Source organism: Alligator mississippiensis, chromosome 1 (genome assembly GCF_030867095.1).
Source record: "Alligator mississippiensis isolate rAllMis1 chromosome 1, rAllMis1, whole genome shotgun sequence".
Lineage (NCBI taxonomy): Eukaryota > Metazoa > Chordata > Crocodylia > Alligatoridae > Alligator > Alligator mississippiensis.
In genome coordinates, this window is record NC_081824.1 from 201,745,751 (window position 1) to 201,762,937 (window position 17,187).

A 17,187-nucleotide genomic window follows, 5' to 3' on the forward strand; every position below is an offset into this window, starting at 1 on the left:
TGCTGGCAGGTTTTAAGGGTGATGCCAGGTGCACTAGAGGCAATTCACATTTCCTAGCCCCAGCACAACAGAGGAAACTGCTTAATCCTGGGCACTCTACAGGACTGCTGTAGAGCTGCAGAACGGAAATGTTTTTTGTCTTTTATGAACACACAGGGTGGATCTCTAGGTGTGCAAGAATGCACTTGGCTATACAGTGTTTCTTTTTGTGTGGCTTCTCAGACTGCCTTTGAGTGTTTTAAGCTATGGTATCATTTTGGGCCTGGAGAAATGATGCTCACATCAGTGCAACTGGCAGTACACCTGTATAAGAAGCAAGACTGATGTGATATAAACCCCTAAAATGGAGGAACTTCACACAATCTGATTCAGGATTACCCTGAAACGATCAGGGGAAAAACCCCATGGGGGTAAAATACAACAGTTTAGGTGCCACCTGTCTGCTTCTATCCTGGGTGTTGTCATTTGCTATCAGCTGCTCCCTTAACCACCTTGTGGCAAGGTACAGTAACAGCCACATGTTGTGGGCAGTTACTGCTGGATAGCTTAACATCTGTCCATTCCAAAACCTGGTACACTTTACATAAAGATGCATATTGATGTAAATTACAACAGGGCATGTACTGTGTCTGCATATGCCCTAATGCCCCAATTAGCTGTTATGATAGCCATAAATTGCTGAAGAGAAACACATTTGGGTATGACCTCCAATATGTTCCCATGGTGACAGTGACCAGGACTTCCTTACTTGGATTCCAAGCTGCTAGTTTGGGAAATGGGGCTGAGGGGCCATTTTTTCAGGCTGGGATCTGGTCAATTATGTATGATCTGGTCAATTTATGTCACGTGATTCAGTAATATCTCTGTTTTTTGCTAGAGACATACCAGAGCACAGCAGCAAAATGAAGTCCTAGAAAATGGTCATACCATTTATGAGCATCATTTATTTATGGTTATTTTATTCTTTTGAAATTAAGCTAGTGGCAAATAGGCTCAGACAGGGCCTGAGGTACTGTGATGAGAGATTATAACTGTAAGTAAAGGGTCAGCCATAAAAAAGTATTACATATAATATACCAGTATATAAAACAATCCTTTTTGTTTTGAGAAATCATTGAACTGTACCTAACAAGGAACCTGCCCATTAAAGGAAAAAAGATTTACAAAGGAAAATAAATTGGTCTTGTGACCTTTTCTGACTTTTTATTATGTAACAAGACACAGAAGAAAAGCCTTGAAGGATTTTTTTTTAAATCAAAAACTTTCCTTTACTTGCTCTTAACCTTAGAAATTCAGGTCTTGTATACTGTGGAAGCCTCTATGATAACTAGAGAACAAGTGAATATATGTCTACCTAAAAAAACTGACCGATTAGCAAGTGAAAGAGGAAGTGATTGTTAGCTAGACTGCACTGGGGGCTGTAACTGAAGGGTGAGTTGCTCCAATCTTCGTATTAGGGTAGGATCAAAATGGCTCAGCTGAGATTGGGTCTTCATCATGCTATGTAGTACATATGCATGTAGGAGAAGAGTGGCCCCCCCGGAAAACAAAACGAAGAAATGAAAAGGAAAAAAGGAGGCATAGAAAGGCAACTGACTCATTCAAGGTCAAATGAGAAGTAAAGTGGGAAAAGAACCCTGTTTTCCTGTGAACTAACTCTAGTTTACTATCCTGTATAGAATTAAATCTCACCGCTTAGGATGTAACCAAATAGATCTCAAAGACTTCCGTTCTATCCCTATCTTCTGTCATGATGACACATAATCAGATGTGCCTTATGTGTAGCATAGACACAAGCTATTTGCTAGCATACCCTTTAGAGGATTTAATGAAATAAAAGTTGTCTAAAGTAGACTTAAGAAGGGGTGGGGGGGGGTTCTGTTTTCTGCAGAATATTTTCTGTTTTCTGCAATCTAAAAAATCAGTCATCTAGAAAAAAGAAAAATCCATGGAAACTTGTAATATCTGCAAAAGAGTTTGGTTAGGAGAGATTTCACACTGCAAAACAGCACAAAGACAAATGCTATGATTTGCATTATGTGGTGCAGCTTCATTGAAGAGTAAAACAAAGGCATTACTATATTTTAGCAAGCTCCCCAACAGATGGTGCTGCTGAGGTTAATAATATTTTATGATCCGGTCCAATATGTGAGCCCAGCTGTGTAACAGAACTGGGAAGACATCCTTTTTAGAGGATGCTTATTTATTAAACAGCTTTACATTAGGAATATGTTTTTGGCTTTAGAAGATTAAGGTTGATGGTGTGTTACTTTTTTTTTTTTTAATTAGTGAAGGTAAAGTACAAGGGTTTTTTTGTTGTTTATTTTTAAGGTACAAGAGGTCATAACATTTTGGAATGGGAGAAAAAAATATTTTAAAAAGAAAAACAGGGAAGCCAGAAATCTTTGTTTTGGATTTAAAAGTTTTCCCCTAAAATATAAGCACCCAAGATGTACACAGATAGCGTGTGTTTATGCAAATGTTTGTTGAATGAATGCTATCCATATGAATATTAGCATTTCGCACATACAAGGATGTTTTGGCACAAAGAAGGGTGTGGCAGGGCACCTTTGGTGCCTGCCATTTTGAGGGCAGAAAAAAGGCAGCAGCCGGGTGCCCGTTGAGGGCAGCCATTTTTTTGACCCAGGGATATAAGCTAGGCTGAAGTTTGCTGCAGGAAGGGAGGAGGTAACATCAGGATGAGAGGCTGCTCTGAGAATATCAGGAGGCAAGGGCAGGGGCTATGGGGTGGAGATGACCTCTTGTCCTGCATAAGACCTAAAACTGCACCCTGTTGGGAACGGGTGGCCTGGTGGGGCTCTTAGTGGCATGGGAGCCCCCAGGAAATGCCAGGCCAGTTACCTCTTCACTGAAAGGCAGGTCAGGGTGCCTCATAACCCCAGCCCACGTCCCTGGTGGTGTTCTAGCAAGCAGGGGGAGCCCAGGGCTTGGCTAAATAACCCTGAGGCAGAGCTGAGGCCAGAGGAGGGACCTGGGGCCATGCCCAGGCAGCAGGGTAAAGCCTGGGGGTGTGAGTGAGACCCTGAATGAGAGGGGTAATGAGTAGAGAGACCCTGAGAGAGGGGGGCAAAGACTAAAGCAGGCAAGTGAGTAGAGACCCCATGAGTAGGTGAGTAAGGAGGCCGGGGGGGGGGGCGCATAATGGCCTGGCAAGGGGCCAGGAGTGAAGTAGGCCCACAGTTGTACAATTTCTCAGTCAATGCTTAGGTGAAGGTAGTGGGAGATACCCAACAGACTGCTGTGGGGCTGACTGAGGCTAAGCCTGAAGCTGGGTGAGGCCAGGTGGTATGAGTGTGGCCCTGAGAGTGGGCAGTATTAAAGAGGCTGGGTGAGAGCCAGGGGAGTAAATGGGACCCCAGTGAGAGAGGGGTGGTGTGTGAGTGGCCCTCTGGGGCTGTAGGGTAGAGCTACAACTGTGTGTCCAGTTTGCTCTGGCCATAGGCCAGTAAAGTCTGTGAGCCATGGGACCAATGAAAGGGTGGTCGGAGCGGGTATTAAGGCCCTTGTCAACAGGGCAAGTAATGGGTAGCCTCCCGCCTTAGTAACAACTTTCATATTTTTCAATTATGGCATGGCAGATGAGCGAAGTGGACGGTTACCCCCAGGAGCAGGGCGGCTGGCAGAGACCCGACAAGGAAGCCACCGTTACAAAGAGCCTTTTGTCTTTGTGATCCATTGCTTGTCATTACAAGTCTCAGTAATTTAGCTTAGAATCAGAAACAAAAACACATGATTTTAGGGGCCAGTCACACACCATGAATGAGGCGAATTGAGCAATCCAAACAGCAGGTGATCTGAAATTTAAGTTGTTTGAACAATTACAAATAGAGAATAAATGAACCAAACTCATACTTTGTTCATGGAAAACTCAACACACACACTGACTGCTATATTGACAGCTGCTGAATCAAGCTAAGAGAAATAGATTAAATTAACAGACCCAAATTCTCTGTATATCTGGTATCGAGGAAAGCATGTAACCCACTAAATACCACACTAAAATAATAAAAGGGACTATGTTTATTGGATAACTTTTTTTTATTGAATAACGCTGTCAAATCTTGTACAACCTAATGTTGCAACGATGGACAGCAAGTTAGGCATCCTATCTGATACGTACGAGTCTTTGGATATGTCCAAACAAATCAAGAAGAATTCCCAAAACATCAATGAGGAAACAAACTATGGTTCCATTCCCACAAAGCTCATAATCACATTTAACTGTATGTACATTAATCATTCCATTAACATCAACAATGCTACTCACGACCATAAAGGCTTTCATGGATCAGGCACTAAAATAGGAAAGAAAAGACAAGCCAGATGTTTCTCAAAGAATAAAATAATAGACTTTATTCCCTTTATTCTTCAGTGGAACTGAAGGCTCTTAGGCTTGGTAACATCATACTCTAAAAGAGTATTCTCTAATTTATTCATAAAAAAGCAAAGTGTAATCTGCTTTACATATTAGTCAAAAACCAAGAGGTAGTGAGTCAGGGCTGGTTGTATAACTTCAGAAAGTACTAGTGGCTGTTGAAGAAGTCTGATAGCGCCTTAGTACTTGAAAAGGAATTATCAGAATTATCCTTATCAGAACATCCACACACTCTTTAAAGTACAATTCATAAAATCAAGATCAATTGAAATAGTCATTTAAATGCTTTTATTAGCAAGGAATTTACACCTTATGGCAATTCCTTTGTAGTCCTCTAAAAATCCCTTAGAATGAACAGAAATCTTAAAATAAACATAGGAGGGTAATAAACCCAGGTTCAGACACTGACTAATGGTCCAACAGCCAAGTGAGTCCACATTTCAAATTAATGAAAGTATAAAAGACTGGACATTTATTTGTCTTTTATGGCAAAAGTTCATTTCAGGATCAAAGTGAGGCAGAAGGAAAGTGAAAGGGTCATTTTTTTTCTTCTGGATAATGTGACTGTTTTTCACTTCTGGTTAGTTTTTTGAAAATGCATTTTGCACGTAAAAGGTGGGGCAGTGATTCTTACCAAGGGAAAAACAAAGCAAAAGTCACAGAAGAATGTCAGATAAGGGGCATCCCACACAATACCAATATCAACTGAGGAATATGGTAGTGAATGATATAAGTTTGCTGGAAGGGAAGGAAGGAGAAGAGGAACCAGATCCTGCTATGGGAAGGTAACTGAGCCAGTGCTGCCTGTGTGTTTGGCCTGCTGAGGGCTGTTTGATGGGTGTGTGTGCTCTGAGAAGCTGAGTGGACTGATTGCTGATTGATTGCTGCTTGTGTGTGACAAAGGGCCCTGTAACAAAGGGGCCTAGCCAGCCCAGGCCCAGGAGAGGTATATAAGGAGACAGTCCAAGCAAACAGGCCAGTTTGCAAGCAGTTCACAAGTCAGTGTGCAGGCTAGTTTGCCACCCCTCTCCTTGAAGAGTGTAAAAGGTAACATTTAAAAAAAAATGTAATTAGGACTAACTACATAGTTTTATTTTTGCAGCTAAAACTCAGCAATGAGACCAAGACTTAAGCCCCTTGTTCAACTAGAGTTAAGAGCGAGGGGGAATCTGGTAGGGAGTTTTCTTGGAAACTCTCTCACACATTCCTTCACTGTAAGCTTGTTGAGAGGAAAGAAGTTGCAGGGAAAAAAGGAACAGCCAACAGGCTAGCTACAAAGGAGTTTGTTAGGAAAGGTCTGCTTGGAAAGAAAAGCAAGAAGTGAGAGGCAGCAGATTAGAATACCCAGAGACATGGTTGGTGGACATTGCAATCCAACCCATGGGATTGCTTCCACCTGTGAGGTGTCTGTCTGTCCAGACAAAACCACACACTATTGATGCTTCCACCCAGGTTTGCAGGTTGCAGATTCCTTCCAGTGTCAGCCAGGTGTGGGGGGGGGGGGCAGGGGGGTGCTTGCAATGTGAGCAGTGCCTTCTGGTGGTGTTCCTCAGGGAGAAGGCAAAAGAGCTACAAGAGAAGGTAGCAATACTCGGAAGCATCCTCTGTGGTGAGGATTTCATTGATTCCATGCTGGAGGATACCTCTAGGACCGTGGAGGAAGGACTGCCAGAGGTGGTGCTAGAAAAGGAAGAGGGCACAGATTCCCAGGAAGGTGGAAGCTGGAAGCTTCTAGCTTCTGACAGCAAAAAGTTGTCATCCCCATGTCCAGTGGTTTGCCTGGAGAACAGATATAGATTGCTAGCAACAGAGGAGGAGGAACACATTCCATTAGTAGAAGAGGTCAGGCCAGGAATCCTTAAGATGAGGAGGATCAAGACCACTGCCATGAAGAGGAAGCAATGGGTGATGGTGCTTCTAGATTCCCTTCTGTGGGGGACGGAGGGATCCATCTGCTGGCCTGACCTATTGTCTTAGCAGGTCTGCTGGTTGCCTGGAGCCTGGATCCGAGATGTCACAGAAGGATTACCAAGACTTGTCCGACCCTCTGACTACTACCCCATGCTGCTCATCCATGTGGGCACCAGTGATATGCCACAGGTGACTCTGAGCAGACCAAGAGTGACTACAAGGCTCTGGGTGCAAAGGTGAAGGTGATAGGGGCACAGGTGGTGTTCTCCTCAATTCTTCCGATCAAGGGGAAGGGCCCTGGCAGAAGTGGATACATCCTGTAGATCAATGCATAGCTGTGCAGGTGGTGGTACAAACAGGAATTTGACTGCTTTGACCATGGGATGTTGTTCCAAGAAGAAGGATTGCTAGGAAGAGACAGGATACACCTGACAAAGAGAGGGAGGAGCATCTTTGTAGACTGAGTTGCTAACCTAGTGAGGAGGGCTTTAAGCTAGGTTCCCAGGGGGATGGACAACAAAGCCCTGAGGTAAGTGGGGAAGCAGGGGATGTGGAAAAAGCAGGATGGGGCAACAGGGGAGGCCTCATTTTTCCTGAGGAAGTAAGGCAATCAGCTAGTCACCTTAAGTGTCTGTGCATGAATGCACGGAGCCTGGGAAACAGGGAGGAAAAAGTGGAAGTCCTTGTACAGTCAAGGAACTATGTAGTGACTAGAATAACAGAGACTTGGTGTGATAGCTCGCATGACTGGAGCACTGTCATGGGTGGGTATGAACTGTTCAGGAAGGACAGGCAGGAGAGAAGAGGAGGAGGAGTTGCACTTCATGTAAAAGAGCTGTTTGATTGCTCAGAGCTCTAGTGTGAAGCTGGAGACAGACCTTTTGAAAGCCCCTGGGTTATGGTTAGAGGGGAGAGAAACAAGGGTGATGTCATGGTGGGTGTCTGCTATAGACAGTCTGACCAGGAGGTAGATGGGGCTTTCCTCAGACAGCTAGCAGAAGTTTCCAGATCATTGGCCCTTGTTCTCAATCACCCTGACATATCTCCTGGGAGAGCAATACAGCAGTGCACAGCCAATCTAGGAAGTTTTTGGAGAGTGTTGGCAACAACTTCCTGGTGCAAGTGCTGGAGAGTCCAACTAGGGGCCATGCTCTTCTTCACCTACTGCTCACAAACAGGGAAGAACTGGAGGGGGATGTAGAAGTGGATGGCAATTTGGGCAGCAGTGACCACAAGATCATCAACTTCAGGATCCTGAGGAGAGGAAGCATGAATGATGTGTGCCCCCAGTGGCTGGGAGGGCATGGTGGCACTGGTGGTGGTGGGAGTGCGGTGGCAGGAGCGTGGCAGCGGTAAGTGGGGGAGCTCCCGCAGATGGTGCCAGCACTGTTGGTGGTGTGGGATGGCGAGTGCTGACCAGGAGTCGGCAACCATGTGCAGATGCTGCTGGCAATGTTGGCGGTGGGGGTGGCAAGTGGCGACTGCCCACAGGCACCACTGGCAGTGCCGGCAGTGCCTTTTCATAGGGGTGCACCGCCATGCTCAGGGGGTGCATGTGCACCTGCATGCACCCCCTATGTATCACCACTGAAAGGAAGGAAGGAGAGCAGCAGAGTATGGACCCTGGACTTCAGAAAAGCAGACTTTGCCTCCCTCAGGGAGTTGATGGGCAGGATCCCCTGGGAGGCCAGTTTGAGGGGGAAAGGAATCCTTTTTCTGCAATTTTGTTGTCTGTTAATTCCTGGTAATGTCTCTCTTCTAGTTCACAGCCCTATAGATTGTTTTGTAGCTTTAGCTAAAAACCTTAATTAACTCATATGTGGTAATATTACTTCAGGTCAATACATTCAAGAAGGCTGGATTTTGTTTTATGAATCTGAATAAAAGATGTACATTGTAACTGTAATGAGACTATCTTTTGACTATTTTTGCCTGGTGTGCTGTTTCTTTTTTTTTTAAACTTTATGTATAATCTAAAAAAAATAGTGTACACTCCAATAATTATATTTGTTTTTGCTTTGATCTGAAAGTGAATAATATAATGCTAGCTCTCTAGCATATAAGTGAAGCTTCTGGTTTCTCTTTAACTGAAGAAAAATGCATTGTGTTTTATGTGATGATGTGCAATGCCATCAAAATCCTAAATCGACCCAGGTCCTGATGTGTATCTATAATGCTGTGGATTAGGAGTTGTTATATTGATAAATGGGAATTTATGGCTAAATATTTGATTTTTGTAAAGCAAACAGGGAAAAAAATGGACTTACATGTATGTAAAGCTTAGAGATACAAAGCTAGTGTAGTCTCTTCATTGGCTGAGAAATTAAACTGATTTGGGAAGTTAATGCAGTTGGTAACTGTTACCTATGACAAGGTAACAAGGCAAAAAAGACACATTTATTGTAAAGTACATATACACACCATAGAAGAGATACTTCTCTCTTCAAGTATGATGGACTAGAGAGGATTTGGAGACTTTAAGTTGACAGCACAATGGACAAAGATAATCTTTCTTGCAACTGAACAACTATTTATGGCTGTGTTGTCCTCTTTTGGTCCACGTGTTAATATTTTTCATAGTAAAAGACTAGAAATATTATCAATAATTTATTAACACTGATAATTTTGAAATAACATATAGATATATTTAAAGGAACCAGCACTGGAGGTGGGAACTAGGTTTAGGATAAGCACTGAAGGGATACCCAAGTGAACAAACCTGAACTTTAACCTCAGAAGAGGGTAATTCAAGAATTGCTAGAATACCCTCTCAAGGGCAAAGTAGGTTTGAGTCTTTTGGGTAATGAACCAGGCAGATTGCCTTACAATCAGGGCCTAGCATGGAAAGGACCTCTTTTCCATGCTAACTACCTTGGTGAGGGAGGTGGGGGAACTCCTGGGTCACTTGGCTCAATGACTCCAGGTAGAATACCAGGGAGGCTTCCCTGAAGCAAGACATGGGACTTCACTCCCTTAAATAGGCAATTTAAGAAATGTTTTAATTAAGCCATATTTCTAAATGATAAAAAACAGAATTGCCTTTCTCTACAAAGCTCTGGCCTGTGGCTAAGATTGCTGCAATCCTGAGCTAGTGGAAACTTTGTTTATGCTGTAATAGCTTCACATTTTACTATCAGCAATTCACCCTGTATCCCGCTCTCCTCCTTCCATCTGTTCTAATAGTTCATCCTCTCTAAACTAAACCATGGGTGATTGAGATCTTTCATCATCCATATGGAATAATAAAAATATCAGGTGTGTGACCCTCCCCCCCCCCTCCCCCCCCCCGGAGATGATGATAAGACCGTCTTAAAAATCCTAAGACTTTTGTTGCTAATGACACATCCAGCTTTTTAAAATGTATATCTTATATTGCCTTCTAAATTAATAGGTACTAGAATCATTCAGGCCATATTTTTTAGTTATTAGGAATGTAGGAGCAGAAGGGAACTCCTGGGTCATCAAGTCCAGTCACCAAGTGCTATCTCAGTTACTTCATCATAAATTTATCAAGATCCATCTTAAAAGTAATGATGTCTTTTTGTTGCCACTACTACCATCAGAAGGATGTTACAGAACTTAATGCCTGTGATGATTAGAAACTTTCTTCTCATTTTCAGCCTGAATTTGCAAATGATCAGTTTATATCCATTTCTTCCCCCCCACCCCCCAATATTACTCTTTAGTTTAAATAGTCCTATTCTTTCCCTGGTGTTTACTCCAGGTATATTTATGGACAGCACTGATGTGCCCTCTTACCCCTTAGTTTTGGTAGACTAAACAAGTCAAGATCCTCTAGCCTCCTCTTGCATCATATAGGATGGTCAAGAAAATGAATAGTCCATTTTAGTAGCTCTTTCGGGCACCTGTTGCAATTTGAATTCATCTTTGTGAACATGTGTGACCAGAATTTTACAAAGTATTCCAGGTGAGGTTGCATTGCTAGTTTGTACAATGACTTTATACCTCCCTATTTCTACTTACAATACTGTAAATACTTCACCTTATATATCCTAGGATTGAATTTAACCTTTTCACAGCTATCTACATAATCCCATAGCTTTAGGAGCTGGGTCTTAAACCTACCCCCTCCCCCCCAAATAAAAAACCCACTCAGTCTCATTATACATTTTATTTAAAAAATCACAAGCATATGAAACATGGGGTTTCATGAAGTGCAACATTTCTATAATTGTTTGGGAAGAATCTTAAATATGAGCTATGGCATGCATATAATCAGCCTTGAACTTGGTTTACTTTAGGAAGAATCATACATTAGAACAGGTTATAACTACATATAGAAGTACGTGCACATAAGAAACACCATTAGCAGAGCTGAATTAATAATGTCAACACATTAAATTAGTGCTTCTCAACTAGGGTGTCGTGATCCGAGTGCTGTCACGGCCAGGTTAAAATGCCCTGTGTGCCTCCTGCGGAGGCAGATCAAGAACCAACTGTAGCTGGATTCCATGCTGTTCCTGCAGCCCTTCCCTATCTGCTCCACATGCTCTTCCCTGAAAAAGAAGCAGGATGCATGGATGGGACTGGCCTGCTGCTCTCTGTTCCCAGTAGGAGCAGGCAGAGTTGGATCAGAAAGAGCTCTGGCAAGATAGTATGCTCTGGCCTCATGCAGCACCCGGCATTGCCCAGTCAGAGGGTCCAGCTGGGCTGCAGCAGCCCTTTGTGCTGCTCAACCAGAGCAGTCCTGCTGTGCTGGAGCAGCTGTGTGCAGGGACACCCAGGGAACAGAAGACTATCTTCCTTTGCCCCCCATCTACTTCCCCAGGTGCACAGGGGAATTTTGTCTACAGAACTGCTTAGTTGTGCCTCTGCTTCTGTCTGCTTCTGGTTTATCAGAAAACCCTAATACTCCACCTGACACAGGAGGTACACGGTCCCACTAGGGGGAATGCCTTACTGGATCTGGTATTGGCAACGGGGGATGACATGGTAGGGGACCTACAGATTGGTGGCCATCTGGGGGACAGTGATCACCTAATAATAGAATTCTTCATAAGACGTTGAGTGGGCAAGGTAAATAGTAGGGTGAAAGTGCTAGACTTTAGGAAAGATGATTTCAATGAACTCAGGTGATTAGTCAAGGATGCACTGCAGAGTAGGAGTTTTGAAGTGATGGGAGCCCAAGAAGGATGGCTGTGCCTTAAGGAAATGATCCTTCGGGCACAAAGCGAGATGATCCCGATGCGAGGAAAAAGAGGGAAAGGGGCCAGGAGGCTTCCTTGGCTGACCAGAGAAATCCAGGGCAGCCTACAGGCCAAAAGGGGAGCACGTAAAAAGTGGAAACAGGGAGAGATCACCAAAGAGGAGTATACCTCCTCTGCTCGCGCTTGTAGGGAGGCAGTTAGACGGGCCAAAGCTACCATGGAGCTGAGGATGGCATCCCAAGTAAAGGATAACAAGAAATTGTTTTTTAGATATATAGGGAGTAAAAGGAAGGCCCAGGGAGGAATAGGACCCCTGCTAAATGGGCAGAAGCAATTGGTGATGGATAGGGGGGACAAGGCTGAATTCCTCAACGAGTTCTTTGCCTCAGTGTTCCTAAGTGAGGGGCAAGACTCTCACTGGGATTGTAGAGAGGCAGCAGCAAGGTGCCAGACTACCATGCGTAGACCCTGAGATGGTGCAGAGTCACTTGGAAGAACTGGATGCCTTTAAGTTGGCAGGCCCGGATGAACTCCATCTGAGGGTGCTGAAGGCACTGGCCGACATCATTGCAGAGCCACTGGCAGGAATATTTGAATGCTCGTGGCACACAGGCCAAGTCCTGGAGGACTGGAAAAGGGCCAATGTGATCCCCATCTTCAAGAAGGGGAGGAAGGAGGACCCGGGCAACTATAGGCCAGTCAGTCTCACCTCCATCCTTGGCAAAGTCTTTGAAAAAATTATCAAGGCTCACACTTGCGAGAGCCCGGCAGGACAAATTATGCTGAGGGGAAACCAGCACGGGTTCGTAGCAGGCAGATCGTGTCTGACCAATCTAGTCTCTTTTTATGACCAGGTTATGAAATGCCTGGATGCAGGAGGAGGGGTGGATGTCGTATACTTAGACTTCAGGAAGGCCTTTGTCACGGTATCCCACCCCATACTGGTGAACAAGATAAGAGGCTGTGATTTGGATGACTGCACAGTCCGGTGGGTGGTGAATTGGCTGGAGGGTCGCACCCAGAGAGTCATGGTGGATGGGTCGGTTTCGACCTGGAAGGGTGTGGGCAGTGGGGTCCCGCAGGGCTCGGTCCTTGGACCGATACTCTTTAATGTCTTCATCAGCGACTTGGACGAGGGAGTGAAATGTACTCTGTCCAAGTTTGCAGATGACACAAAGCTATGGGGAGAAGTGGACACGCCGGAGGGCAGGGAACAGCTGCAAGCAGACCTGGACAGGTTGGACAAATGGGCAGAAAACAACAGAATGCAGTTCAACAAGGAGAAATGCAAAGTGCTGCACCTAGGGAGGAAAAATGTCCAGCATACCTACTGCCTAGGAAATGACCTGCTTGGTGGCATGGAAGTGGAAAGGGATCTTGGAGTCCTAGTGAACTCCAAGATGAACATGAGTCGGCAGTGTGATGAAGCCATCAGAAAAGCTAATGGCACTTTATCATGCATCAGCAGATGCATGATGAATAGATCCAAAGAGGTGATACTTCCCCTCTATCGGGTGCTGGTCAGACCGCAGTTGGAGTACTGCGTGCAATTCTGGGCACCGCACTTCAAGAGGGATGCGGATAACCTGGAGAGGGTCCAGAGAAGAGCCGCTCGTATGGTTAAGGGCTTGCAGACCAAGCCCTACAAGGAGAGACTAGAGAACCTGGACCTTTTCAGCCTCCGCAAGAGAAGGTTGAGAGGCGACCTTGTGGCTGCCTAGAAGTTCATCATGGGGGCACAGAAGGAAATTGGTGAGGTTTTATTCACCAAGGTGCCCCTGGGGGTTACAAGAAATAATGGCCACAAGCTAGCAGAGAGCAGATTTAGACTAGACATTAGGAAGAACTTCTTCACAGTTCGAGTGGCCAAGGTCTGGAACGGGCTCCCAAGGGAGGTGGTGCTCTCCCCTACCCTGGGGGTCTTCAAGAGGAGGTTGGATATGCATCTAGCTGTGGTCATCTTGACCCAGCACTCTTTCCTGCCTATGCAGGGGGTCGGACTCGATGATCTATTGAGGTCCCTTCCGACCCTAACATCTATGAATCTATGGGCTAGCATCCTGGCTGAGAATCACTCAGGCAAGTGGAGGTGGTATATCTCTGGTTCTCAGCCAGAGGTGTGCCAAATTCAGCTCTGAAAAAGTTGAGAACCACTGCAAACAAAATGTCAAAGCTGAGAACAGTAGGTGCCCACAGAGGCACAGTGTACTTTGGAGGGAGAGAGAGAGACATTTAAGTGAGAAGGGCAGTTGAAAAACTCTTACTCCTTACTTCTGGCAGTAGAAATATGCTCCCAAGTTTATGAGCTGACTTTGGATAGTCACCAGAGCTGAACACAGTGTGTGTCACTCCCTCTTCAGTGAAAATAAATCCCTGTCCAAAATGATAGACTTCATTTAAACCGCCTTCAGCGTTAATTCATGGTTTTCTTTATTATTTATTCTAACATAGGAGAGGAAGCTGTTTAAAAGTAGACCCACTATCTACCAATCATGAAATAAAAACAATAGCATCTAATAACTTTTTAATGACAAATCAATTCCAAAGTTTGCTGTCAGTAGCCAACACTGTATTCTTTAAAGTATTTTTTGTAAGAATTTCATGATCTTCCACAGAGTTACATTTTATTTATGATATTACTATTTCCAGCCCAAAGATTAGTTTTTGTATTATTCCCTACTGACACATTCCTTCCACAATTAGTAATTATTTTTGTGTCCTTTGTCTATTTTAAATTTTGATCCTGCAAACCTAAGAATATAAAAACTGACATACTGTGTCAGAACAAAATCTACCCAGACCAGTATACTGCAAAGTATAAGCCAAGGTAAAGATGCACCTTATAGACTAACTCAATAACAGTTAGTCTATATGGTGCGCCTCTACCTTGTCTTCTACCTGACTTCAGACTAACACTGCTACATAATCTCTCTCTGTCTCTGACAGTGGCAAAAAGCAGATGTTTTAGAGGAACAGTATAATAAACAGGGCCTACACAGAGTGATATATCCTGTCCCACCTTTCCATGTATTAGTAGTAATAGGATTAGAAATATCCTGCATTTGAGACTGTCTGGATCCCTCTTTACAAATAAATGAACTGACTTGAGTCTTCATCATAAAGCCTTCAGAAACCACATGCGCTCACTCTGAGCTCCCTTCACAAACAAAACTTAATTTACACAGGGAAATCTTTGTTGGGGGATAGGGAGCATATTCTTAAACTTGGGAAAACAAGAGTTCAACCAACTACCCCCTCTCTCACTGGAGAGAATTTCAGAGATCTTTGGCCACACCAACACATTCACCTCACACCAGCTCACATCAAACAAAAGAATAAATTGGCATCATCAAACAGAAGTAGTCTAACACCATGCATGGGCATTATGATTCCACTGGAAGAATCACTGCTTTTCCAGTAGAAACTACAATCATAGTTCAGTCAATTTCTGGCAGAGTTGGTTGGGGGAGGCGATCTATGCGGCAGGGCTCTCTGCTTTCCTTCCCTCTGTCCACCCCTGCTGACAGCTGGCAGGAAGTGGGGCTGGGGAGAGAGAGAAGCCATGATGGCCAGGCAGTGGGGGATGGCTGTGCTGGCTGGGAGGAAGCTTGGATGGGGGCAGGGGCCTTGCTCCTCCACTACCACCTGCTCACCAGCCCAGCTGGCAGGTGCAGGCAGGAGGCAGGCTGCGGAGTAGAGGCTTTGCTGCCTCAGCTCTGTGACAGCCTGGGGGTTGGGCCAGCCTGGCACTCAGCCAGAGCAGAGAAGTGCAGGAACCAAGACTAGGTCATCTGCCCTGTGAAGGGGGTGAGGAGGTTAGTGGGTGTCCGCAAAGCAGCCTGGGATGCTGGGGGACTATGACCTAACTTGAGTCAGGAGGGGATCTGGTACAGAAGTTCAATAGACTGGTCTAACCTAAACCGATTAAACCTGATGCTACATTCATTCAGATCTATCTTAGACTGGGGTCTGTCATTTTTAAACAGGTCTAGGTGCACTGAACTTCTGTTCTGTTACAGGTTTAGACCTGCTTCCAATCATTTAGACTGGTTAATGTGTAATGTCTGTACTTAGCCTAAGAGCAATGTTGGAGAGGCTCTCAGGCTAGGGACAGACATTACACATAAACCAGTTTGAGTGATCAGAAACTGGTTTAAACCTGTAACAGAACAGAAGTTCAGTGCACATAAACCACTTTGAAATATGGGACTCTTCAGCTTGGAAAAGCACAGGCTCAGGGGGACCTGGTGGCTGCTTATAAGTATATAAGGGGCGTATATCAGGATCCAGGGGAACGCCTGTTCATCACAGCGCCCCAAGGGATGACAAGGTCAAATGGTCACAAACTCCTCCAAGACCATTTCAGGCTTGACATAAGGAAGAACTTTACTGTCTGAGCTCCTAAGGCCTAGAACAGACTGCTGCCAGAGGTAGTGCAAGCACCTACTCTGGATTCCTTTAAGAGATGTTTATCTTGCTGGAATCCTTTGACCGCAGCTGACTTCCTGCCCTGGGGCAGGGGGCTGGACGCGATGATCTTCTGAGGTCCCTTCCAGCCCTCATGTCTATGAAATCTGTGAAAATGGCTGGAACTGGTTTGAGAAACCTGGTTGAATCTAGTATCAGATTTAACTGATTTGGGTCAAACCGCTTCATGCAATGTCTGTCTCAGACCCCTTGATGGTTTAAGTTAAACCAGACTCCCTCAGCATCCCAACATGCTCTCTGGGCTGGGCCGGGCTCTCTGTTTCACAGCAGAGCTGGCCCTGCCCCCCTGCTCCCTGGCCAGAGCTCTGGCACAGACTGCAGACACAGCAGGGTCTGTCTGGCTTCCTCCTGCTCCACCCCCACCCCCCTTGCTTCTTGCTGCTCAAGCAGAGATCCCCCTTCCCTCCCATTTCCCACAGCATGGACCCCAGCCCCATGAACCCTGGGCATGCGGTATGCTAGTTAATGCTAAGAGGTGTGTGTGTGTGTGTGTATCTCCAATTTCACTGGGACATGCAGACAGAACGGTGTCTGCTTAGGGCTTTTTAGAGCTAATCAACAGGTCAGCTGGTAAGGTCCCTGGAAAAAGCTGTTTAAGAAGAGCTTGCACTAATAAGGCTATTGTTTTTCTGATGGGGTGATAAACATTGTTATCAATCCCCTGCTGGCCTGCTTGCTTGCCTGTCAGTTTGCTGCAGACAGTATAAAGAGGCAGGGAGAGGGAGATTGAAAAGCTCCATGTCATCAGCAGATGCATGCACTGCACACCCACCCTTTGCCTCAGAGTGATAGTCAAGGGCTAGGGTCTGGCAACACTCCCTCCCCCTGAGCAGCAAGATGGGAAAAGCCTGGTACTATGCAGGCAGACCTTCCTAATCAGAGCATCCTGCCAGGGCCTGGCCATGCCTCTCTCAGCTCAGCACTGTGGAAGGGAAGGGAGGGATGCTGTAGTGCCCCCCAGCTTCTAGCCTGAGCCACTGCAGGCATGTGCCTGCTTTTTTCAGTCCAGAGGGGATGTCTGTGAGGTTACAGGCTGGTTCAGCCTAGCCAGGTTAAACTAACCTGCAAAAACTGAATCAATTCAGGCTCAGGTTTTTTGAATGTCGTTCCCTAGCCTCAGTTCTTCTCTTAGGCTGTTGCCTCATTCATTAGCTTGTGGGAGTGGGCTGGGGAGGGTGGGAAGGGTATTGTTTACAGCAATGCTCCCAGGAGTAGCACAGACAT

At 45.2% G+C, this 17,187-nt stretch overlaps 1 protein-coding gene across 2 annotated transcripts in view; it reads right to left on the reverse strand.

Annotated features, from left to right (window-relative positions):
* FSHR (follicle stimulating hormone receptor) overlaps window positions 1-17,187 on the reverse strand; it is a 202,018-nt gene that overhangs the window by 99,646 nt on the left and 85,185 nt on the right. The gene's annotated exons all lie outside the window — the stretch shown is intronic.